The 25124-nt window shown below is 40.6% G+C and overlaps 1 protein-coding gene across 10 annotated transcripts in view; it reads right to left on the bottom strand.

The window, feature by feature from the left end:
* TENM4 (teneurin transmembrane protein 4) overlaps positions 1-25124 on the bottom strand; it is a 4497462-nt gene that overhangs the window by 2327958 nt on the left and 2144380 nt on the right. The gene's annotated exons all lie outside the window — the stretch shown is intronic.

A 25124-nucleotide genomic window follows, 5' to 3' on the forward strand; every position in this document is an offset into this window, starting at 1 on the left:
GTAGTTGCATGGCTGAGGCTGTGTGCCAAATGGTCATGGCAAGCCTGCATAGAGGGTAGGAGTGAGTTCCTCCCTGTTTGTTGATATACCACATCACTGTGGTTTTGTCTGTTTTGATCAGCAGAGCCCCTGGGGAGAGAAGGGGTCTGAAAGCTGTCAATGCATGCTGGACAGCTAACATCTCTTTTTGGTTGATGTGCAGATGTATTTGATGTGGGCTTCATTGGCCCTGTATGCACCTGCCATTCAGGTGTGCACCCCAGGCATAGTCTGATACATCTGTGCTGAGGGTCTGGGCAACATGGGGTGGTGAGAAGATTAGTCCCTTGTTGTGGTAGCATGCTATTGCCCACCAAAGGAAATCTTTCCTTAGAAAGGTATCATTGGTATAAGAGTTTTCAGGTTTTGAGAGTGTTGACACCAAAGGCTTTTTAGGTACCATTGAAGTTTCCTCATATGCAGTCTGGCATATGGAATGAGTAGAATGCAAGATGCCATGAATGCCAGAGCTTGCAGGATTTTCTTGCGGATAACTGGGGTCTGGTGGCTAGTTGAGTGAAATAGGCTGTCAGGTAAGTTTGCTTTTCTGGTGTAAGGAATGCCATCTGGGATGCTGTGTCCAGGCTTGCTTCCAGGAATATAATCCTTTGGGTGGGTACTAGTTTGGATTTCTTTTCGTTGACAGTGTACCCTAGGGAGGTCAGTAGGGACTTTACAAAAGCCAGGTGCTTGAGCAGCTTTTCCTGACTGACTGCCTGAATTAGGCAGTTGTCAAAGTATGGGTAAATATGAATATTTCTTTGCCTGCAAAAAGCAATGGTGGGAACCAGGCATTTTGTGAAAACTCTGGGAACAGTAGATAAGCCAAAGGGAAGCACAGAGAACTGAAAGTGCAGAGATTCTGCCCTGAAACATAGATATGTCCTGCATGATTCCCTGATTGGGATGTGTAGGTAGGCCTCTTTTAGGTCTAGGGTGGCTAGCCAGGCTTGGAGAGCATAGATAGTAGTTGTTGAAGGGAGAGCATTTTGAATTTTGGTATCGCCAGAAAGGTGTTTAGAATGGATAAATTGAGGATCAGGCACCAGGTGCCCTCTTTTCTGAGTACCAGGAAGAGCCTGGAGTAGAAACCTTGGCCTATTTGTTCTGCAGGAATGTGCTCTGTTGCCCTCACGGACAGCAGGGAAAGGACTTGCTTTTTGGCCTCTGCCCCTGGATTGGAGCTAGATCTGGGAACCCTTTTGGGGTTGGTAGAGCGTGGAAAGAAATTTGTATCCCTGGGACACTATGTTGAGGACCCAGCAGTCATTGGCAATGGTGGCTCAGGTGCTTGCATGGAAGGAGAGTTTTCCTTCCAGGGGCAAGTGCAGGAGGGCAGAGGGAAGGGGTGTAAGTGGAGAGCCAATGTGAGTTCTTCCCATGAGGGGGTGGCTTTGCACTCCCTGGTTTAGAAGTGGAGGCACTCCATTGCTTTGATCTCTGCATTCCCCTGTGGCTGTTGTCTGGGGGGGGGGGTCTGCTTCCCCGGGGTCTGGGCTGAACTGATCTGGAGGGGGCAGGAAAGGACCAGTGTTTGGAGGGGCAATGCCTACTGAACCTGGGTGGCTGGACCTGCAGGAAATCCTTAACTGTCTGCATAGATTTAGCTTTTTCTTCCATCTTTTTTAAGACCTCCTCTGCCCTGGTGCCAAATAAGTTGTCTTTGTGCAAGGGTGCATCCAATAGTTTAGATTTGACATGGTCTGGCAAGAGCTGTTCCTTAAGCCAAGCATGCCTTCTAAGGACAGAATCGGTGACTGCTGCCCTGCAAGATGCTTCTAGGGCATCAAAACCACAGCGTAAGGTGTGCTTAGTTACTTGACTTGCAGAATGAATTAGGTCTTGCACTCTTTATTTTCTGAACAAGCAGTAAAAGTTGATATTTTTTGTTTGAGGAGTTCCATGGTAAGCTGCTGGAATTTTAGCATATGGAACTGACAATTTAGTGCTCTAATAGCAAGAGTAGCAGAGGTGTATACTTTTTTACCCCAGCTGTCTAATGCTCGGGAATCCCTCTCTGAGGGGTGGGATTCTTAGCAGAAGTTGCTTTAATTCCTTTAGGCCCTTGGGAGATAACCTCAGGGTCAGCAGTAGGATTTTTGAAAAGAAATTTGTGAGAGTCAGGGACTCTGTAATACCTGTCAGGTTTCCTGGGAGTGGGAGGGAGGCTGCCCAGAGTTAAAATAGAGTCCATGAAAACATCATCCACAGCATCCAGGACAGGAGGAATGGCCAGGGGTCTGTGCTGTGGAAGATCTAAAAATTCCCTGACTCTCTTTTTAGACTGAGGGTAGTCCTGACATTCCCATTGGAAATGCTCCCTTAAAGTATGAAGGGTTTCCCCAAAGGAAAAATCTTCGGGTGGAGTGGCTGAAGGAATGGATTCCTTTGCATCAGAATCCTCATAAGCAGAGACGGGTTGCATGTCTTCATATTCAGAGGCACTGGAGTCATCGGACTCCTGCTCAGATAAGACGACTGGGGACAAATCTCTTTTTCTTTTGGAAGGGGTAGCTTGGCTTCCCCTGATCAACATTATAAGGTCTTCCACCATTTTAAGCATTTGAGACTGAGGCAAGGAAGCAGGTGCCTGAGATGGGGTTGTTGCTTTCTTGGGTGTGGTTCGTACCCTGGGCCTTATAAACTCGGTAGTTTTCGAAAGAAAAGAAGATGCAAAAGAAGTGTGGGTTTGTGTCGAGAATCGATAGTGTGAAGTATTTCCTCAGAAGCCGGTGCCTGCTCAGTGGCTCTGGACCCATTCAAGGTAGAGACAATCGCAGGATCCTTAGTCAATGAAAAGTTTTGTGGCATACCGGACTCCGAAAGGGTCTCGGTAGCGGCTTGCGAATCCACAGAAGCGAGCATCAGGGGCTGTGAAAGCACCTCACTGGGAACAAGAGAACTGATGAATAGCTTAACGGAAGCGTCGTCAGTAGGTTTGGACCTGTGCGGTCTGTCTCTGTCTTTATCCTTATGTTTTTTTGGAAGATCTGATGTTGGATGGCTTACCAAAGCCATATCAGAAATCGAGGACTGAGAGCGAAAGTATCTAGCTACAATAAGGGACCGATGATGTATAGTTCTGGCATTGAACAAAGCACAAAAGCAACAGCGGGGGATGTAGTGGTCTGGGCCTAAGCAAGTGACGCAGTAAGAATGAAAGTCTTGGTGTGGTATTTGCTTTCCACAGGCAAGACAATTGTTAACTTTTTCTGACATCGGTTAGAGCAAGAAAAAAGGATCCCCAATGGGGTACTTAGCTTTAGAAGACTTCAACTTCAATTCGGAAAATGAAACTCAGGTAGCGGCCGACCAGCACTCATGCAAACTGCTTTTGCTTTGGGCTCCTCTGCAAGAAAGACTGATGTCATGGCGTCGGCTGCCTTACCTTATTCTACTGATGACCTGACGTCAGTCCTGAAGCAACAGCAACTGACGCAGAAATACTAAGCCTCTGGTATTCGGGCTGACTGAGGGCTACCCTGGCAGGGATAACCCAAATGTGATGACTGTAACAGTGAAACACGAAGAACATCAGAATGTGCTTCTCAACTAACACTGAACATTTACTTGCTAAATGAAAACTATTCTTTACATTATGATCTGCTAATTAAAATAAATAAATAAATAAATAACACTCGCTTAAACAGAAAAATTGTCAGATTAAGCCAAGGGTATTAATCCAGATGTTCACCTGTGAAAAAGTAAAAGAAAACATTTCATCTCTTTATAAATTATACTCAGTGGACTTTTACACCATTACAGCCTATTAAATTAAATGTGCTTTTGTCCAGCCTTTCTTCTCTTTTACATTGTAATGCCTACATTTCTAAAAGCTAAAAAAGAAAATAAATACTTGTTTACTTCAGTATCTTTATAATATACAATCACTGAAAATGCTTTCCTATATAACATGCAATTAATATCATGAAATGTTTTATACAAGTACTGTCAACAGCAAAAATTGTTTTACTTACAGTTACTGTGTTTTTTTTTTCCTTTTAGTGTCCTTACAAACGTTAATGGCATGGACTGGGAAATATAACTGCCAGTCCCTTCCCCCCAAGTTTAATAAAGTCAACAAAACTTCACTCTTTCTCAGCCACTTTTTCTTGTAAAGCCATATTTCACAAATGTGATGGATGCTTTATAGTCTCACATGTATTCATTAATTTCTGTATTACTGATCTTCTTCCTGATGATCTCCATCTCCTAATCCCCAGACTCTAGTTCAAATCCAATAAATCCAAGATACTGCTGATTCATCTAGTTAACTTCTGTGCTTTTTGTGTCTTTCAAGCATTTTCCTTTGGAATATTACAAAAGGTTTCACTGGCAAAGTCTCTCTATGAGCTTTATTACCATAAGAATGAGAAGCAGAGTCCCCTTCAAAATTTTTGTTGGACAAACTTTTGTATCTCCTTCTTAGCCTGTTCTGTATCAAAAACTGAATTTAGCCCTCCAATTGTATACAGTAGCTTGAATCTCACACCTGCCTCTTGACATTCTTTGATCACTCGGATAAATGTTCTTCTCTTCTGCATGGTGTACAGTGAATAAGCATTTTACACAAACACTCTACTGTCTCCAGTTTTTAATATTTTGCTCTTCTGCCACAGTTTTGTCAGGATCAACTATTTCTGATGGTATGACTGCATCTTTACTGATAAAGTTATTGGCTGCTTTCTCATAGCCAGGCTTGGATCATACACATGATGTGCTATTTCAATTAATAAATCCTGTTGTAGAATACCAGTCCAGTTAATTACTTGTTCTTTCATAAAATGAATACAGTCTGTTCCTTCCAGCTTCTCTGGTACAACAGAACTTCTCAGGTTATCTCTTCCTGGTGTGTCATCTCTAACTCTATGATTTTTTTGAAACAGCTCTTCTTGAGAAGTCTGATACTCAGCTAGCCTTTTCTTCATTTCAAACTCTGATTCTGCAGTTTTATCAGTTCTTCTGAATTGCTTTTTAAAGCTTCTTACATTTATTCCAGCCTTTCCTTATTTGAGTTCATATACTCCTTTAATGTTCCATTAATTTTAAATGACCTCTGAGTACATTTGATTTATTTTTCCCTCTAAATTACTAGAAGACATATCTTGTACCATGGCTCAAGCTTGAACTGCTTTTTGCTGAACAGCTACAGGATTTTACCCAGTTAGTGTTTTCTCTTCCCCTTTTCTAGTTGATTTTCTTCTCTGCTGGCATCCGGGTAGTGTAGTTACTAATCAGTCACTGAAGTTTACTAAAATAGGCAGAACTACTAATGGGCACACATCCAGTTATTCTATTAACTTTCTAAGTTTAGAAGAGGAAGCCAGGGACATGTTACTGACAGACAGCAGGCAGAAACAAATCTATTATTCTGCTACTGTCATTTGCACTGGCAGATTTTATTGCCTAGCCCAAGACCTGAGACATAAACAACTTTAGCAGGGGATGCTTAACATTTGCTAAGGTTAGGTCTCATATCACTCTAGCACTTAACTGATTTGAGCATAATCAGCACAATCTAAGTGCTACAACATTGTTATGGACTATTTTCCTAAGTCTTGCATTCAACGATGTAATATCTAGTTTATATTTTTTACTAGTTTTGTATACTGAAAACTCTTCTACATTCTACACAAATAATTTACTTTAACCCATTTAGAATACTTTTTTACCTCATATTAAGTGTCATTACTTTTCTCTTTGTCAAATTCATTATTATGCAGAAGTTTTATTTAATTATGATTATGCTAATTATTAAGGAGTTTTTTTCCTCCTGGTATTCTTTTGTCAAACATCTAATCCAGTTAAAATTAAATAAATATATACAGGTATAAGTTCAGAGAAAGAATTTGTCTTCTCTGTGTAAAATGACCCTCCTTACAAGACCTGAGCATTTTCACTATTTAATTTTCTGATGTTCCGTCACATGATATACTATATGTTGGACCCAAAGTATTGCAACCTGCAGAATATATAAACCAGCATATAATCTGTAACTAGAAGCCCTTCATATTTGAATCATGAACAAACTGCCATTTCCTCCTAGTAAGACATTTTGAGGCACAACAAAATTATTCAAAATCAAGCATAACCCCAGTTAGCAGTTGTGCAAATGTCAAATGGCCAAAGGATGCTCTGATCAGGAAAAAATAATTGCAAGTCCATTCAACCATTCTATGAAATACAAATCTTCTCATGAAGGCAATGTCTCTACAACCTGCATGCATGGTATTGTACAATGTACCTCATCAATTATTAAACTAGCTCTGGGGCTACTGCAGCTTGACAAACCTAGACACCTCTTATGTTGGGAGCTGTACACCTGCCATTTATTAAATCTAATGCTGGAGCTACTAAAACCTAACAGATCCACACCCCCATCCACACTCCCATCCAGGGGTTATACCCCTACCCCTTGCTATTTACTATAATGAACTTTGGAGCTAGTACAACTTGACAAATCCATACTCCCCTTATGTCATGTCATTGTACGTGCCATTTAAATTTACAAATGCAGCAACATAACATTTCCTATGACTAGATCCAAGCTGCCAGTCTCACTATTCCCTCACTAAAATGTTTGCATGTAAGGGAGGTTGGCATAATACTTAAGGTGTTTACATTACAAACACAGGTTGCAGTGTTTGATTCTCACATGGGGTAATTGGCTAGGCTTAAAATGGCCCACAAGAGCAGTTAGCCTAGTACTAATCCCTACTCTCATCAAATCCCTACTCTCTAAACTCAAACCTTGCTCATCTTCTACCAGCAACATGCTTTCCCCTTTTCTTCAGTTAGATGCTGACTCTTTTGCTCTCCCTGTATCTATCTTAATCAACCACTCCATTTCAGAATCCAAAGTCCCTTCCATATGGAAACAATTCTTTACTCTACCAATACATAAAGGAGGTAACTCCTCAGATATCACTAATTTTAGACCAATTGCCATATCTCTCCTCTCTCTAAAGTTCTAGAAAAATACATACATAAACAAGTTATGCACTACCTACTCTGAAAATCTGCTCACACTTACTCAACATGGCTTTAGACCAAAGCATAGTACTACTACTGCCCTACTATCATTCCTTAATAACATATCCCTTGTCAGAGATAACAACAAACTTGTCTCCTGCCTATTTTTAGATCTCTCTAAAGCTTTTAACACCATCTCTCACCCTCTCCTTCTGCACAAACTAACCAAACCTAACTTCTCCCCTACTACTGTTACATGGTTTTCCAGCTACCTCACTGACAGATTTCAAGCAGTGAAGTGGCAATCTGCACTCTCCCCTCCTCTCCCAGTTAAAATGGATGCCCCTCAGGGTTCCATCCTTGGTCCACTACATTTCAACATCTTCACTAATCTTCTTTATTCTTCCTGTCCTCAGTCATCACTGGTCCAATATGCTAATGACTCTACTACCATTGCTGTTGCTGACTCTCCCTCCGAACTCATCTCTACAACACAGACTTCCTTTAACTCAGTAGAAAACTGGCTCTCTGAAAACCAGCTTATCCTTAACCCAAATAAACTAAGCTACTGCTTTTTCTTCCTAAAAACTACAACCACATTAAATCCACTTTCACAATCCTGTCCCTCAATAACAGACACACTGAGGTGGAAACCAGCACTAAACTCCTTGATGTCATCACTGACGACCAACTTAAATTTGATCTACACATTAACAACCGCATCAAGAAAATCATCAGAAACTAGGGCTCCTCTACCGTAACAAAAAGTTTCTCACCAGTGAAGCTAAAGTAACTCTCTCTTATGCCTAACTCCTACCCAGTCTATTATATGGCTCTCAAATTCTTACTTGCCTCAACTCCACACTCCTTGCCAAACTTGAATCTACCTACAACAAGATAGACAAATTTGCAGCCCATCAAACTTACAAGTCACTTCACTATCTCTCACTCATATACCTTAACTAGCTAGAACTACCTCACCAGCTTCTTCTCCCTCAACTCTAGATCATCCATTCTATCCTTTATCAGCCTTCTTAATGTTCTACCCTATCATCTGTTTTCTCCCACTATTCACCTGCTAGATCTAACCTAGATGTGCTACAAATCCACAAACCTAAAACTAAGAAAGGATGTATTCTCTATAGCTATAATTTTTACAAGGCCTGGAACAAACTCCCACTAGAGATCAGGTCACCCAAGCAACTTAGTCAGTTCAAGCTAGCCACTAAAGAATACCTGTTAAGCCAATGGACCTGCCTCTGTACCCACCTCCCTTAAACAGCTTATCAACCCTAACTGCACACCTCTATCTGCTCCCAACTTATGTAACTTTCTTTAACTTTCTAGACCTTGTTTCACATTAACTTCTCAATCCTAAGCACATTACATACATTCTTATCTGCATAATATAAGATTTTATATCTGGTGACAAAACTATTATTAGTCCTTCTGAATGATGTAGGATTCTAAATCTGACAGACATAATGATTAAGTTTACTGTAGTAAATCCTTGTTTTTCATGTATATGTTTCTTTGACTATTTTCTGTAAACCAGTTGCTGATTGTTTACTTATTTTTGTAAATGATAATCTGTTGAACATGTGGAGCTGTTCTCCTCGGAACTTTGCTGAAAAAGGGCTACTTAGTTCAGTCGGACAAACCCAGTCAACAAATGTAAAATAAATAAATAATAAAATATATAAATAATCTATGAACCCATGAACTTATAGAAGGAGGCACACATCTTCATTTTCAACTTGTTAAGAGACTACTCCCCCTTTTCCAAAATAACAACTGTCTAAGAAAACATCTGGAATTTAGTATAAAGCTGTTGTTTTCATTTATACTCATTTTTTCCTCCATTCTTCCTAATTTTCTTGACCACACATACTTACACACTAATGTATCGATCGAGTTAAAGGGCAATACATCATTCAGCTGGGAAAATGTTTTCCTGCAGTAGTAAGGCTGCTGTGGGGTGCTTTATTAGGGCTAAAAGTTAAGAAGGATGCATTATTATAAGACACAGAGTGTGTCTTCTGATACTGCACATTGCCTTTTTTATTGTGAAAAGGTGACAATGTTTTAACATGAAAATTATCAGTTAGAAAATAAAATCTAACCTACTTTTAGTACTGCTTGGACAAAAAGAAGTGTGGTCTGATGTTTTAAATGACCTAGTGTTTGTACTTCACTATAGCTAGAATTTTAGCTACTAGGAGCCCATATGGGCCACTATGAGCCACTGACAGAACGATGCCATGCCATGGGAAGATGCTCTGAAGTAATGTCTATCAAGTGGCATTTTTTCAGAAGCTCAGATAAAGGGGACAGAAAAGAGAACCCTCTAACTTAAGAACATAATGTATAGCTCTCCCTGGGGGGCCTCATTAGTCAGCGGTAAGTTAAGCAACTGAAGAGCTTTTGATTTTCTGGTTCAGCTGTTGTAATCTTTTCTTAACAGGCTTAATGCACATCCCATTACTTCCTGATAATCATGCTTAGCAAGTGTATTAAAGCAGAAGGGCTAAGTAGATAAAATGACTACTTTGATTTTACTGAAAATGTCTTGAACAAGTACCACAATTTCATTTTCTCTTGGCAGCCTCAAAAACATTCTACTTTGTCCTGTGTGAAGTGTATCATTGACATTTCTCTACGGACATACCAGCATGCCTCAATGCTTAATGCACATCACTCAGTCAGTGGCAAGCTAACATTTTATATGCAACTATCTGCCTCTGATTTTTTTTCTTTTATTTTCTGTTCTTTTCTTTTTTGTATTTATATAGAAATTGAATGTTGCTTTAAAAAAAAAAAAAAAAAAAAAAAGCACTGCTAATTTTCTGATGCCAGCATTTAATTTCACTTGATCCACATCTGTAAACTTGTATGTATGTATGTATGTATGTATGTATGTATGTATGGTTTCCCTGTGTTTGACCAAATGTATGTTTGTTTGACAAGTACATGGGTGTGATTTAATGTTGACAGTAAGGATGGCCGAATGGTGGATATGCCAATGGTATGGAATGTCGATACACATAAGTGGGGTTGAGGGGATGAGAGTGTGCATGCGTGTGCGTGTGTGTGTGTGTGTGTGTGTGTGTGTGTGTGTGTGTGTGTGTGTGTGTGTGTTTGTGTGTGTGTGTGTGTGTGTGTGTGTGTGTGTATGTGTTAGGCTTAGGGTTGGGATGAGTGAAGGATGGGTGTTGTGTGTGAGTTTGTGTATTTTAGGGTAACGTTAGGTTAGGGGACAGATATAGGTGTGTGTGTGTTTGTGTGTGTTTCTATGTTCAAATCTCTCCTGTGTAGCGGCAGTGTTACTGGAAGGTTTTAATGACGTTAAGGTGTAATTTTAGGGCTGGGGGAAGGGACAGCATTAGGGTTAGCATCCATTACTAATGTGGTGCAGGGGCAGAGTTAACTTCTAACCCTAACGTTGCCCCTTCCCCAACCCTAACTAGAAGTTGAATGAAAATACCTTCTCTGTTAGAGCTACTATATGCAACAGTTAAGGTAGTTAAGCTAGTGTACAAGCTTGTTAGAACTACTGTTTTCAATATTTAACAAGACCTGGAATAAAGCTAGTTATCTTGAAATAAAATACTTAAATGCACCACAAAAGGATTTTTCTTGCTTATAGTTAGCACAGAGAAGAGCAATTCAGAAGAAAATGACATTATTTCACAAAACATTCTAAGAATCCAGTGATTCACAGTGCTGACACGATAAGTGAAGTCAGAAAGGAAGCACAGATGTATACATTTGTAGATTGTTACTAGGCTAATGGCCCAGGGGCCTTTCTAAACCTAGCCAAGTTTTCACAAAAGAATACTGATGTCCTGTATTCAAACAGGACATTGAGCACCAGGCATTTATATGCTACCTCTGACCATAATGGACAAGGGTGCCAGGATCGGCATAAATTCCTTATTCCCCATCCACTGGTCTAGGTTGCAGTTAAACTGGGTAATAGACAACATCAGCTTCACGTGGATGGGAAGCCTGTTCCATAGGAGGGATATTCTCTGGGACACATATCTGTCTCTCCAGCATGTTTTGTTTAAATCACAGACAAAATTCAGGTCCCTAGACCTTGTATTTCTGGCATTGTTTGACTTATGAATATGCAGGAAATTCATAAGTGTAGGGTTTGCGGATGCCTTGTAAGCCAGGCACAGATCACCTCTCAGCAATCTATAGGAGACTGAGTAGAAAGAAGGATTTTAAGGTGCTCTGCATAAGGCAGGTTTGTTACTCCTTGTCTTCTTTCTGTAAGGAAACTCTAAAGTCACTGTAGTTGTTGCATAAGCATGTTCAGGTAGATACCGAAGGGACCATTGTATTTATTTATTTATTTATAGGTTCATAGGTAGGTACTAGGCTATTGGCCCTAGGGCCTATACAAGCCTAGCCAAAAAGGTACCCTGGCTTTCTACACCCAAGAAAATTATTTTCCTGTGCCCCTGTCAAGCAGAACCACAGAAGTGATCCCAGGGGTGAATTTCCTATTACCCATCCAATCATCAAGATTTTTCATGAAGAGTGCTCATGAGGAGCTTTGTTTGACATAGATAGTTAGTCTGTTCCAGAGTATGGGAAGTCTCTGGGACAGGAATCTATCCCTCCAGCATGCACTGTTTATTGTGGTGACAAGGTTTAGGTTCCTAGAGCGTATAGCTCGGAGGGATTGGGATTTCTTTAAGTGGAGCATGTCCAACAGCTCTGCGTTTGAAATAGCTTTTGTATATTAGGCAGAGATCGCCTCTGAGTAGGCAATATGCGATGGAGTAAAGCTGGAGATTTTTGAGACGGTCTGCGTAGGGCATCTGTTTGAGGCCAGTAATCCTCTTTGTGAGGTATTTCTGTGGACTTTCCAGTTGTTGTAGAATGTCTTGTGAGGTACATACCATAAGGGGAGTTGTACTGTATAATGGGTCTAATGAGTGATGAGTAGAGGGGAACAATGACCTCTTTTTCTCTGGATGAGAAACCTTTTGTGATGAGGTATGCCATGTAGAAGGATTTCCTCACCACTGTGGTGATGTGATTATCAAAGGAGAGACTACTGTCTACCTGTGTCCCAAGGTCTCTTATCACTCTTTCGGTGTTAAGGAGACTACCACCTATGTGGTAGTTCATGGGTACAGAGTTTTTACCAAAGGGGATGACAATGCACTTTTTAGCATTGAGCTTGAGACCATGACTTTGACACCAGACTTCTGTCTCAGTGAGGCCCTTTTGTAGGATGTCCACATCGTTAGGAGTTTTGATTATGGCTCCTAGTTTGCAGTCATCTGTGAATTTAGTTAGCCAAAGACCTTCTGTGTTAGCCTGTACTTCAGAGAAGTAGATACCAAACAAGAGATGACCCAGGACTGAACCCTGTGGTACTCCACTTGTCACTTGTCTGAAGTCTGATTTGGAGTCTGCTACTTTCATAGTGTGGGTTCTGTCAGTAAGCCAGCTGGCAACCCATCTTGTGACATAAGGATTTATACCTAGTTTAGTGAGTTTATCTACAATTCCAGAGTGGAGGATGGTGTTGAAAGCCTTGGTGAGATCTAGATAGGCTGTGTGAACCACCTTACTCTCATCTACGGCTTTGGTGACTGCTTCAAAGAAGTCTATCAGGTTTAGGAGACATGATCTGCCTTTTACAAACCCGAATTGTGTGGGGTCCAGAGTTTGAACATCTCCAATGTCTTTATTTACGAGTTCCATGATGATACGTTCCATGGCCTTGCAGACCAGGCTCATCAGGATAATGGGGCGGTAGTTCCTGGGGTTAGTAAAGATAAAGTGACAATATACAAATATTAAATAACAATCACAATACAAAATAATTTTAAAAAGAAAAGGTTATTAGCTATTTGCATTGCATTGATAGTTAGCAACCCATTTTCAGTGGAGACCCAAGGGGAAAGAGCCCCAGCAAACATAAGCAAAGGTAAACATGCAGGACAAAAACTACTAAAAACAACAATACAAATATGAAATTAATTATAAAGAGGAAAAGAAAAGAAAAAAATATGAAAATTAAGGGTTGCACTGATAGCAGTGGTCAAAATGTACTACATATGAGAGTAAAAACAAGAGTTATTTTGTTGTCTGATAGAGCTGAATATTTATTACTGTTTGTAACCCTTCAGTTTGTAGTGAACTCTTTTGTCTGGAGAGGCCTAGCTGTTTTTCTTTGTGGCAGAAAGTAATCAGTCTAGTTTAATCTAGCTAAAAGCATTCCTGCAAAACTGCTATTTTTGATTGGATAAGTGGGCTGATTTCTGTTTCTCTGCCTTTAATAGGCAATGTTTTAAACCAGTTGCACTTGATTGCTCAAGCTGTTCAAAGCTGCAGAGAGACTGGCCTTCCAACTTTTACCCTGCTGTGACATTGGAAAAAGATAAGTGTTTATTTTCAATTGTTTTCTGCACTTCTGTTTTACTACATATCTCTGTAATCTGTACAACTTTTTGTCCCACCCACCCGCCTAGTTGTGGTGGTGTTAAATCTTGGTGGCTTTGAGTTGCCTGCCTCTGGTATAAAGTTGATACTGGACACTCCCCCCACTCACATTACATCAGCTCATTTAACTGTTTATAGATGAGAACTTAGTAAAGGCCTACCCCTTTAGCTTCTGAACCTTCAAATATCTCAATGTCTTCTGTCTCTTCACTTTCTACTACAAAAAAAAAAATGTACCTCTTTCTACTTCATTTTGCTGTTTGCCATATTTATTACTGCTTTTTGGTAGCCTCACTAAATTGATGACAGTAGTCTACTTAATTGCCGGGGCGGCCATGGTGGTGCAGCGGTTAGCGTTGTTGCCTCACAGCAAGGGGTTCTCCGGTTCGATCCTCGGCTGAGGTGCCTTCTGTGCGGAGTCTGCATGTCCTCCCTGTGGTCACGTGGGTTTCCTCTGGGTACTCCGGTTTCCTCCCACATCCCAAAGACATGCTGTAGGTGGATTGAACACTCTAAATTAGCCCTAGGTGTGAGTGTGTGTGTGCCTTCTGTGGAAGGTTGGGCACCGGGCTGGAAACTCGACACTGTAAAACTCCACTGCCAATCATGAGCAGACAAGTGATCCGCTGTGGCGACCCCTAACTGGGAAAAGCCGAAAGAAGAAGAAGATTCTACTTAATTGCTGATTTATTAGTGCTGTCTGTTACTGTTGTGATTTGTGAGCTATTGTTTCAAAGCAATTTACTGATTAACTATATTTCATTGCTATCTACTGCAATTCATTACTGTTTAACTGCATTTTACTGCATTTTGTTGCTGTTAAACTGTTTTGTTTTCATACTGCAAGTGCTATTCCTTTGACTATAAGTGATTAATCTGTGTTTCATTGTAAGTTTTTTCTTACTGAGTTCTTAACCTTAAAATTGAGTAGCATAGTCTAGATACAGGTCTGCAGCATCTACAGCTTCAGAAGTAACAGCACCAGTACTTATTAGTTATTACCACCCTTCCTGGTATGATTGTAGGGCAATTTCCTGTGCTTTCTCCTGCTAACCTGGTGCACTTGGGCATTCTGAGACAGTGTGGCAACTGTCTAATGTACACAGACAACCCTCTCCTCTTACCTCCCAACACTCATACATGTTAGAGATGCACTTATATCACCAAACTGGAAGCGCTGCACACTCCAACCAAGACCAGACAAGCTGGTCAAGAGGAGAAGGCCAACACCTGCAACTCACTACATAGAACACGCAGCCCTCCAAAACACCAACCGTCACAACCCACACATAGAATCACAAACCATACACCCACCTTCACAGAGGCTCTTGAGCCCTTAAGGCAAAACACTTTGCCCAATGTAGTAATCATAGAAGACTCAATTGTGAGGCACACTGATGCCCCACTCACTAGACTGAACAAGAAGGTGACAGCCAGTTGTCTATCAGGTGCCAGGATCCGCCACATAACATATGCACTCAAGTCACTCCACAACAAGTACAAATATGACTCCATCATTGTCCATGTGGGAGTGAATGACCTGAGATGTACCTCCCTGGACTACATGAAAAGAGATGTGATGGAACTCTGAGATTATGTGGCTCAGGCAGGTATGACCCTAGCCCTGAGCAATATTCTACCGTCACCCAGAAGGATACCACAGTATGAGCAGAAAATGATTGACTTCAACAATTGGCTAAGTTTATGGTGTCATTCTAAGGGGATCTAGTATCTGTCTGCCTGGGAGAACATGATCGACAGACCTCGATGCTTTGCCAGAGATGGCCTGAATCTGTCATCCCTGAGATTCTGGGTACTGGCTAAGACTCTTGCCACCCCTATACATTTTTAGGCAGTGTTCCAAAGACCAAAATTCCACCATAACATCTACAAACAAATGCAATCTGAGGGTCATGCTGCTCAGTGCTAGAAGTCTAAATCTCAAGATGCACTCGCTGGAAGCTCTCCTCAAAATGGAGAATGTCACCATCTGTGCTGTAATGGAGACCTGGTTTAAAGAGGCAGAAAGCACCCCTGTGCTCCCAGGCTACAACTCATTCCATACCTTTCGGCCCCAGAATGCAACCAGAAGCTCCAAAAGCAGTGGTGTCTCCATATTCTTAAATGATATGCACACCTCTAGACTGGTAGCCCAGCATAATGCATCCAAGATACTTCAGGTACAACTAACACTAGGTAAGATGGTGATACAAGTCATAGCCTGTTACAGAATGCCAAACATATCCCTAGATGCTCACTCCAAGTTCCTAAGCAACCTGGAGTCTATCAAGGTCCAACCCAATACTCTCATACTGGGTGACATCAACTACCCTTCCATCAACTGGGAAAACTATTAAAGTACTAATGTACAGGCCCAATGCTTTCTGGAATTTAACAATTCCAATGCCCTGTACCAGCTCATTCTGACCCCCACTAGAGGAAGCAACAACCAGGACGTGGTTATCACCAACATGGGAGACCGTTGCTCCACACCTATATTCAATTTCTCCCTGGTTAAATCCGACCACAAGCTGATCACCATGGAAATCTCCAACTCAGCTACAACCCCTGCTAAGGTGACCACCCTGAAAAACTTCTCTAAAACTGACTTTGGGGTCCTAAGAGGTGGCTAACTTCTCGGCACCCATGCCAATGGAAAATAGCTGCATGGCTGCAGAATCATACACCAGTGCACTGTACGTGCACATGAACAAATGCATGGACCTTGCCATACCAAATAGAACTAAGACACTGTCCTCCAAAAAAAGGAAGCCAATCTGGTAGTCCCCAGCCATCAATAAACTCTACAACAGGAGGAAGAAACTGTTGCAGAAAAAAATAAAGTCACAAGACTGGAAAACCTCCCTTATCAGTCTCAACAAAAAGCTGAGATCCCTTATTAAATCCTCTAAAGCCAGCTATGAAAGCAGAATTGCAGCTGACACCAAAAACAACCACAAAGCCTTCTATAGCTATATCAAAAACCTCCAAGGCGATACCCAGATTTGCTCTGAGTTATTGCACAATGGCACCTCCTATACTGAGTTAACAGATATAGCCAACATACTGGCCAACAGATTAAGTGCCAACTTTACCCCTCTGTCTCCTGAAGGGCCCTATCATAGTACCAGAAGAAAGCCTGGCACCTACAATTTCTGTGACACAGGTAAAAGCTGCATTGTCCAAAACCAAGAATACAGCATTCATGGGACCTGGTAATACCCCTGGCTGCATCCTACATGAGCTACAAAACAAACTGGCACCACATCTGTGTGCCCTGTTCAATCACAGCCTTACCTCAGGCTATGTCCCTAATGAATGGCACACTGCTGCAGTCATCCAACTCCATAAAGGGGGAGCAACTACAAACCCTGGTAACTATCATCCCATTAGCCTGACGAGTCTGGTATGCTAAGCTATGGAGCGCACCATCATGGACCTGCTTATCAAAGATATAGGAAATCTCCAAACTCTTGACACCACATAGTTTGGCTTTGTCAAGGGGAGATCCTGCCTGCTGAACCTGATTGACTTCTTTGAGGCAGTCACCAAGGCTATGGATGATGGTAAGGTAGTGCATACAGCCTACGTCGACCTGGCCAAGGCCTTTGATACCATTTCCCACTCAGGTATCATTGATAAACTCAGCAAACTAGGCATCAACCCTTATATCACTAGGTGGGTTGAAAATTGGCTCACAGACAGGACCCAAAGAGTGAAAGTTGCGGATTCCAAGTCAGACTGTCGACCAGTCATGAATGGAGTTCCACAGGGCTTGGTACTGGGCCCTCTCCTGTTTGACATCTACTTCTCAGAAGTCCAGGCCAACACAGAAGGATTCTTGCTAACCAAGTTCACTGATGACTGCAAGCTAGAAGTCATTATCAACTCCCCAAGTGATGCAGACATATTACAAAAGGGCCTCTCTGAGACCAATGACTGGTGTCGCAACCATGGCCTGAAGCTTAACGCCAAAAGATATGTTATCATCCCCTTTGGAAAAAAACTCAATTCCCACAAATTACCACATTGATGCGAGCCCACTGAACACTAAAGGGGCCATAAGAAATCTGGGAACCCAGGTCGACAGCCACCTCAACTTCGACCACCACATTGCCAATGTGGTCAGAAAGTCCTTCTACATGGCACATCTTATAATCAAAGATTTCGCATCCAGGAAGAAAAAGGTCATTATCCCTCTCTACTCATCCCTCATTAGACCAGTCATCGAATATAATGCCCCATTTGGCATGTACCTGACCAGACACCTACAACAGCTGGAAAGGCCACAAAAGTACCTCACAAAAAATATCCTAGGCCTTAAACACAACCTACATGGACAGACTCAAGAAGCTTCAGCTGTTCTCATTCTCTTATCGTCTACTTAGAGGTGATCTCTGCTTGACTTACAAAGCCATGTCCATCCCAGCCCTACTTGAAATGCTACACCTAAAGAAATCCCAGTCCCCCTGTGCCACATGCTCCAGAAATCACAGCCTCATTACCACAATTAACAGAACATGCTGGAGGGACAGGTTCATTTCCCAAAGACTGCCCATATTCTGGAATAGGCTTCCCATTCATGTCAAGCAGAGCACCTCACTGGCCCTCTTCAAGAGAAATCTTGACGAGTGGATGGGTAACAGAAAGTTCACCCCAGGGATCACTCCAGTTGCCCTACTGGATAAGGGCACTGTGAACTAACATCAGGTGGCCCGGTGCCTGGGCAATTTATTTTGGGCTAGGCTGTAAAGGCTCCAGGGCCATTTGCCTGGTACACACCTATGAACCTATAATTGTTGTTCAAAAGAAGGACAATGTATAGACATTGATAAGAAGTGGGGGACGGACGGACAAATAATGTGGAGAATGGGAGGGGGGAGAAAGGAGGGGGCTATAGTAGGGCTATAGTAGTAGAGCTGAGGGTTTAGGAGGTTAGTTTAAGCAGAAGGTACTAACACAGAAAGAAAGTTAGGAGATGCAACAGGTTATAGAGTAGGTCAGACTAAGACTATGTGTGGTCAAGGCAATGTTATAATTTCAAGTTTAATAGGTGGGATTTAAGCTCCTTTTTAAAATAGGAAAAGGAAAGGTTGGGTCTAATATGGAGAGGGAGTTTGCTCCAATTTAGTGAGACAGAGTGTTTGTAAAGTAGTTTGTCAATATTCCTTTTGGGTTTATAAACTGAGAGAAGATGCTGATCAGCATGTCCTCTATGACTGGTCTGCTAAGGGAGGACTACAGTGGAATAATGAGCCAGTTGGCTATCCAGTGAGTGATAAAAGGGTTTATACCTAAATTAGTGAGCTTGTCTGTAATGCCTGAATGGGGGACCGTATCAAAAGCATTGGCCAGGTTGAAATAAGTTGTGTGCAGAGTTTTGCCTTCATCCAATGCTTTGGTGACCTTCTTAACATCTGGTTTATTGAGTCTAGGAGGTGTTGTATTATGCAAGCACAATGGGCATTCTGGGAACATTGAAGACAGATTAAAAGTAGAAAAATGCAGTATGCAAGTCCTGATTTATAATTTTTTTTCTGGTATAACAAATTGCACCATACTAGTTGCATCACTACTATACAGAAGATTAGATATTAATGAAAGAACAATGTGTTTACTTTCTAGTCAGAGTTTTCCCTTAAGCATTTGAGTAAATGGTATCTGACATCAATAGATGCAAGACATTTAATGTATGTCTTGTTCTGGGACTCCTTATGACATCTTCGTACACCTAGATTTCCATATACCTGTGCTATGTTACAAAGTTACAGGTAACATTTGAAAATGGATTGTTGGGTGTTCCATACTCTGATAGTTCCCCTGAAATAGTGAGATAAGCATATGTACTATAATTATCCTCAGCCACAGGGTGCATTTATTAAATGTCCTTTTGGACAGCAAGAATTAAAGGTTAAAATTGGCAATGTGGTCTAATGGTATTAACGCTTTCAATTATAAGATGTAGAAGATGACAATATGACGACTATGCCAGTGGTATCTAGCTATGCCAATGCCCCCCCCCCCAGTGTTCACAGTTGCAATAAAATCAGTAGGAAATGTAAAATTAGGAAGACGAAAGTATAGGATCATAGGAGGTTTCTAGGCTAATAGCCCTGGGGCCCTTAAAAGCCTAGCCAAGAGTTTATCCCCAAAAAAGAAACCTCAGTCAGCACCTGTCACCCCTGTCAGTGAGTGACACAGGTGGAACTCCTGGGACAAATTTGTGGTTTCCCATCCACTCATCAAAGTTGCACTTGAAGAGGGCACTGTACTCTGTCTGACGTGTATGGGAAGTCTGTTCCAGAGATGGGGCAGCCTCTGGGAGACAATCCTGTCTCTCCAGTAGGTTTTGTTAATGTCACATATTAGATTTAGTCCTTTCAAGTGGGTAATGCGTGAGGAGTTAGACTTATGGATATGGAGCATCTCTATTAGGACAGGTCTGAGATTGCCTTGTAGGCAGGACACAGATCACCTCTGAGCAGTCTGTATGATACCGAGTAGAGTGATAATGATTTGAGCCTGTCCACATAGGACAGGTATTGTAGGCCATGGATTCTCTTTGTGAGGTATTTCTGTGGCTTTTCCAGCTGGTGCAGGTGTTTGGAGAGGTACATACCAAACGGGGCATTGTACTCAATTATTGGCCTAAACAGGGAGGAGTACAGAGAGGTAATAACCTCCTTTTTTCAGGATGCAATCCCTTTACTTATGAGATGAACCAAGTAAAAGGCTTTTCTGACCACTGCCGCTACATGATGGTCAAATGTGAGATTGTTGTCAACCTGTGTACCCAGGTCTCTCACCATAGGTTGTGTGCTTAGGGGGTTGCTGTTGATGTGGTAATCAGTAAGGGCTGTGTTTTTTCTGAATGGTATGATACTACATTTGTTTGCATTTAACTTAAGGGCATGACTTTGGCACCAGTCATTAGTTGCTGTAAGACCCTCTTGTAGTATGTTAACATCATTTGGGGAGTCAATGACAGCACCCAACTTACAGTCGTCCGCAAACTTGGTCAGCCACAGGCCTTTAGTCTTTGCCTGGACCACTGAGAAGTAGATGCCAAACAGTAGGGGTCCCAGGACAGATTTCTGGGGAACACCACTAGTGACAGGTCTGCTGTTGGAGGCAGATGTGCCTATTTTGACCTTATGGGCCCTATCCATGAGTGAGTTGGCCACACACCTGATGAGACAGGGATTTACATCAGGTTGTGTTAGCTTTTCAATGATAATAAATCAAAAGAACGCCCAGCACCAAATGGGGAAATATCCATTTTATTGTACTCAGACTGGTTTTGGCCCCAAAAGAGCCTTTATCAATGTCAAAATGAAGTGGGTTAAAACCACCCACTTATAAATAACTGGAGCACCACCAGATAACCAATAAGTAGCTCATAAATAATTCATCAAGTGCACCAGAACTACTGAAAAAATTTTATAAAAACAAATATCCTCCACCAGTAATAAATGACCATATCACAACAATTATATATACAAAAGCAAAAATAATACATGGAACATGGAAAATTTCCTACCATATCACAACAAATATACATACAAAAGCAAAATGATGCATGAAACATGGAAACTTTCCTACTATGTTCATTTAGACCTGGTGGAAAAAGTCCACCAAGTCTAATAATCCAACCTTTTTCCCTCCTAGTTAACATCTCATGCCATCTGGCTTTAATAAATTTGTGTCCACCTACTTTATCGATAATAGTGAAGTGAAAACAAGCAGTACTATGCACAAGGGTATGTTTACATAAAGCATTGGTGATGACCTTGTTCCTCATATTACTAAGATGTTCCGAAATGTGTAGCTTCATTGGTCTGGACGTTTGTCCGATATAGAACGCAAAGCAATTACAAGTGGCCAAATAAACAACCCAGTCACTACTACAATTAGTCAATGATTTAATTTCAAAGAACCGTGATGTATTTTTACTGCTAAACTCCTTGGTTTTTACCACATGTTTACAAAAGCTACAATGACCACAAGGGAAAAACCCCATCAAAGTAGTGCCATCCAGAGTACATTGAAACTTAATATTGGGCAGGGAAACACGTTTATAAAAACTCAAGTGACCTTCCAAGATGACCCCTCTTTGAAAAGCAAATGCACACATATCATCCAAAATCTGTCCAAGATATTCATCCGCTAATAAAATGTTCCAATGTCGCTGTACGAGATTAACCAGATGCTGGGTGCTTCTGCCAAAAGTAGTTATGAACCTAATCTGGGTATCATCTCCAGATTTATGTTGATTATATGTCAACAATTCATGTCTGGGCATTTTATCAACTTGATTCATAACTGATGACAAATGGATTGAAGAATACCGTTTTTGCATTAATCTAGTTGTAAGATCAACATTGTAGCATTGTAAATCAATTTCCCTAGAACAAATACATCGAATCCGCATGTATTGAGATTTTGGAATGTTTCTAATAATGTGTCTTGGATGACAGCTGGATGCATGTAACAAAGAGTTAGAATGAAAGGATTTCCTATATACAGAACTGGTAAGAGTATTATCAGCCTGTTTATTTACCATGACATCCAAAAAAGAGATAGATTTATTGTCATAGTTAACTGTAAAATGGATCCCCCATTTGTTGTCATTGAGTTACTCTAAAAATTCTTGCAAGTATATAATATCCGACCTCCATATCATCCAGCAGTCATCCAAGAAACGCCTCCATATATCAATTTCTACCATGAAAATGTTGTGATTGTTATCATAAATCATAATGTGTTCAAAATAACCCATGAATAGCTCAGCATAAATGGGGGCAAAGGAAGGCCCCATAGCCGTACCCTTCATCTGAAGATAACAGGTACCATTGAAATAAAAGGCATTCTTCGTCAGTACATACTCAGTTAAACATAATAGGAAGGTGTTGAACCCAGGGCTGTAGAGGGCTAGTTCATTCAACCAAACTTCCAAGGCCATCAAGCCAGCCCAATGAGGGATAATGGTGTATAAAGAAGTTACATCCAAAGTGTAAAGAAGCCAGTCAACATCCAATTGTGTATCACTAATAATGTTTAAAAATTTGGTGATATCCTTAATTCTGGCCCTCACAGCTGTTAACAAGGGTTTAAGATATTTAGAAAGATACACCAATATAGATTCAGTTAATGAACCCTTTCCTGAAACAATTGGGCGTCCTGGAGGGTCATCAACTCTTGAGTACTTTAAGAAGTAAATACAAAAATTGTGGGACTGGCTCCTTTACCTTAAGATAATAGGTTTTATCATCAATAATACCCTCATCAATAGCTGTATCAAGAAAATTGTCAATTTCAATCTTAAATTGTACAGTAGGGTCTATCGGCATAGTCATGTAAAATCTGCCATCCTGAAGTTGTCTATTTGCCTCAGCTTCATATTTAGACCAATCCATAACCACTGTAGCCCCTCCCTTATCCGCCTGAATGATGACCAAATTTTTATTGTTATAAAGATTCTTTAAAGTAGACATTTCCTGCAGATTTAAATTGTTAGGTAATAAAGCATCCTGAAAATCACCACCAAAATGCAACTCCTTCAGTAAACATTTTTGAAAAATTTCCACGTTTGTTCATGGGTGGCATACAATTGGAAGGATGAAACCTGAAACCAACCTCAACAGGGCCTCTAGTATCATCAGAATCCTTAAAAAACAATTTAAGATTAAGTAATCTGCAGAAAGACAACAAATCTTCCACAAAAGCCCTTTATTTAATATAACATATTCAAACTCAGATAACACCACAGATGAAATATTTATGACATTGTTTGTATCAACTTGGGTTCCAGAAGTTGTAACATGCTCTGAATTGTTAAGCCTGAGGTGACATTTAGATTTGTGTTTACGTCCCCCCCATTTTCTCTTCCCCCTAAAGGGTTAGGATCTACCCCCATTACATTCTCATTAGAAAGGCTGCGTTTATGTGCTGGTGATGTTTAGGTAGTGTCCATTTCTGTGTCTGTATGGGATGGCGCTTCATCCCCTGATGTTACTGTTAGATGTCTTTAAAATGGATTTTCTTTTACGTTTCTGCCCCAGGGTAAAACACTCTTTTCTAGCAAATTTGACATTCTTTCTGGGTTCAAAGGGTCGACCCTTGTTATAATCCTGACAGTCACTATTGTATTTACTGATTTTCTGTTCCCTTAATTCTTTTTCAAAATTTAACAAATCACCACTGAATTTTTTAAGATTTTCCTTATATAGAGGTGAATTTTCAAATTTAGTGGCCTCTTGACAAAGTTTGGTGACATCTGAAATAAGACTCTCAAATCTATATTCATAAAATGAATGTAGTATTTTAACAAATTCCATGAAGGAATTCTTTTGTGTGTTAGACCAAGTGGTGAACAAAGTGGGGTCCGGTTGGCCCACCATGGGCTTAATCCTAATTCTTAACCCCTGAGGTGTAATACCTTTTTCTATATAAGCTTTGAAAAGCTTAACATGCCACACACATGACCTTAAAGCTTTCATATTTTTAAAAAATATTATCAAAGAAAGCTTTACAACTGTCATGTTCCCTAGTTTCAGAATTCCCCACTTGTGTATGGGTTCTGTTAGTTTCAAAAATATCAGTGTCCTCCTTATCAGCCGAAAGGCCCCTTAAAATAGTTAGAAGGTTCATGTTATATAACCAATAACTCGTTTGTATAATACAAAACACCCAATAACTTTTTAGAACAAAACTCTTAATGATGTAACTAGGTGTACATATAAAAAGATAACACAAATCATCAGTTTGACATAAAAATAATTGAAATGAACAAAAACCATGTTGGTAGCCACCAAAATATAAATCATAATAAAAAAAACACCTTAATAGTTTAGGCAAATTGTATAAAAATGAAGCCTTAGTAGAAAAGAACGATGTCACCTAAACATCCAAAGAAACTGGATCAATAGTAAACAAGTATAGCATGTATAACATTAAAGACATAAACACAGATATGCAGTATCAAAAGTCAAGTGTCCCCTGCATATGTAACCTTACTCAAAAATAAGAGCAAAGTTTGTGTTCAAAAACACATCAACCTTCCATAAATATTAATATCCTGCTTACAGTTGGCAAATAAAAAACAACTGTATAGCTGAAGCACATAAGAAGATCTTAATATCAAAAAGATATATTCACAAGGTCACAATAATGCTTGTAGAAAAAAGTCCCATGGTCTGCACAGTCATTGCATAGTCAATAAGCCCTAAGTAAGCCACAACTGAGAATAGCCAGTAATAATGTTTTTTCAATGGCTGAAGGAAATAATAATCAAAAACACACCAAAAAACCATAAACTTTGCTGCGATTTAAAAAATCACAAATGGTGTAAAAGGAAGAAACAAATATGTTGCTCAAACCCTTAAAGGATCTGAAAATATCAAAAAAGTGTATGTTCATGGAGTTATATAACTCCAGTAACAAGAGTCACATAGGCTGCGTAGTCATAAAGGTACATCAAATGTGGTATCCCACTTTTCAATGATGCCCAAGTGGGGGATTGTGTCAAAGGCTTTGGCCAAGTCAAGGTAAGCTGTATGTACTGACTTTCCCTCATCCAGGGCTTTGGTGACTGTCTCAAAAAAGTCAACAAGGTTCAACAGGCAAGATCTGCCCTTGACAAATCC

This window comes from Protopterus annectens, chromosome 5.part0 (genome assembly GCF_019279795.1).
Source record: "Protopterus annectens isolate FY-2018-M chromosome 5.part0, PAN1.0, whole genome shotgun sequence".
In the NCBI taxonomy this organism is placed as follows: Eukaryota; Metazoa; Chordata; order Ceratodontiformes; family Protopteridae; genus Protopterus; species Protopterus annectens.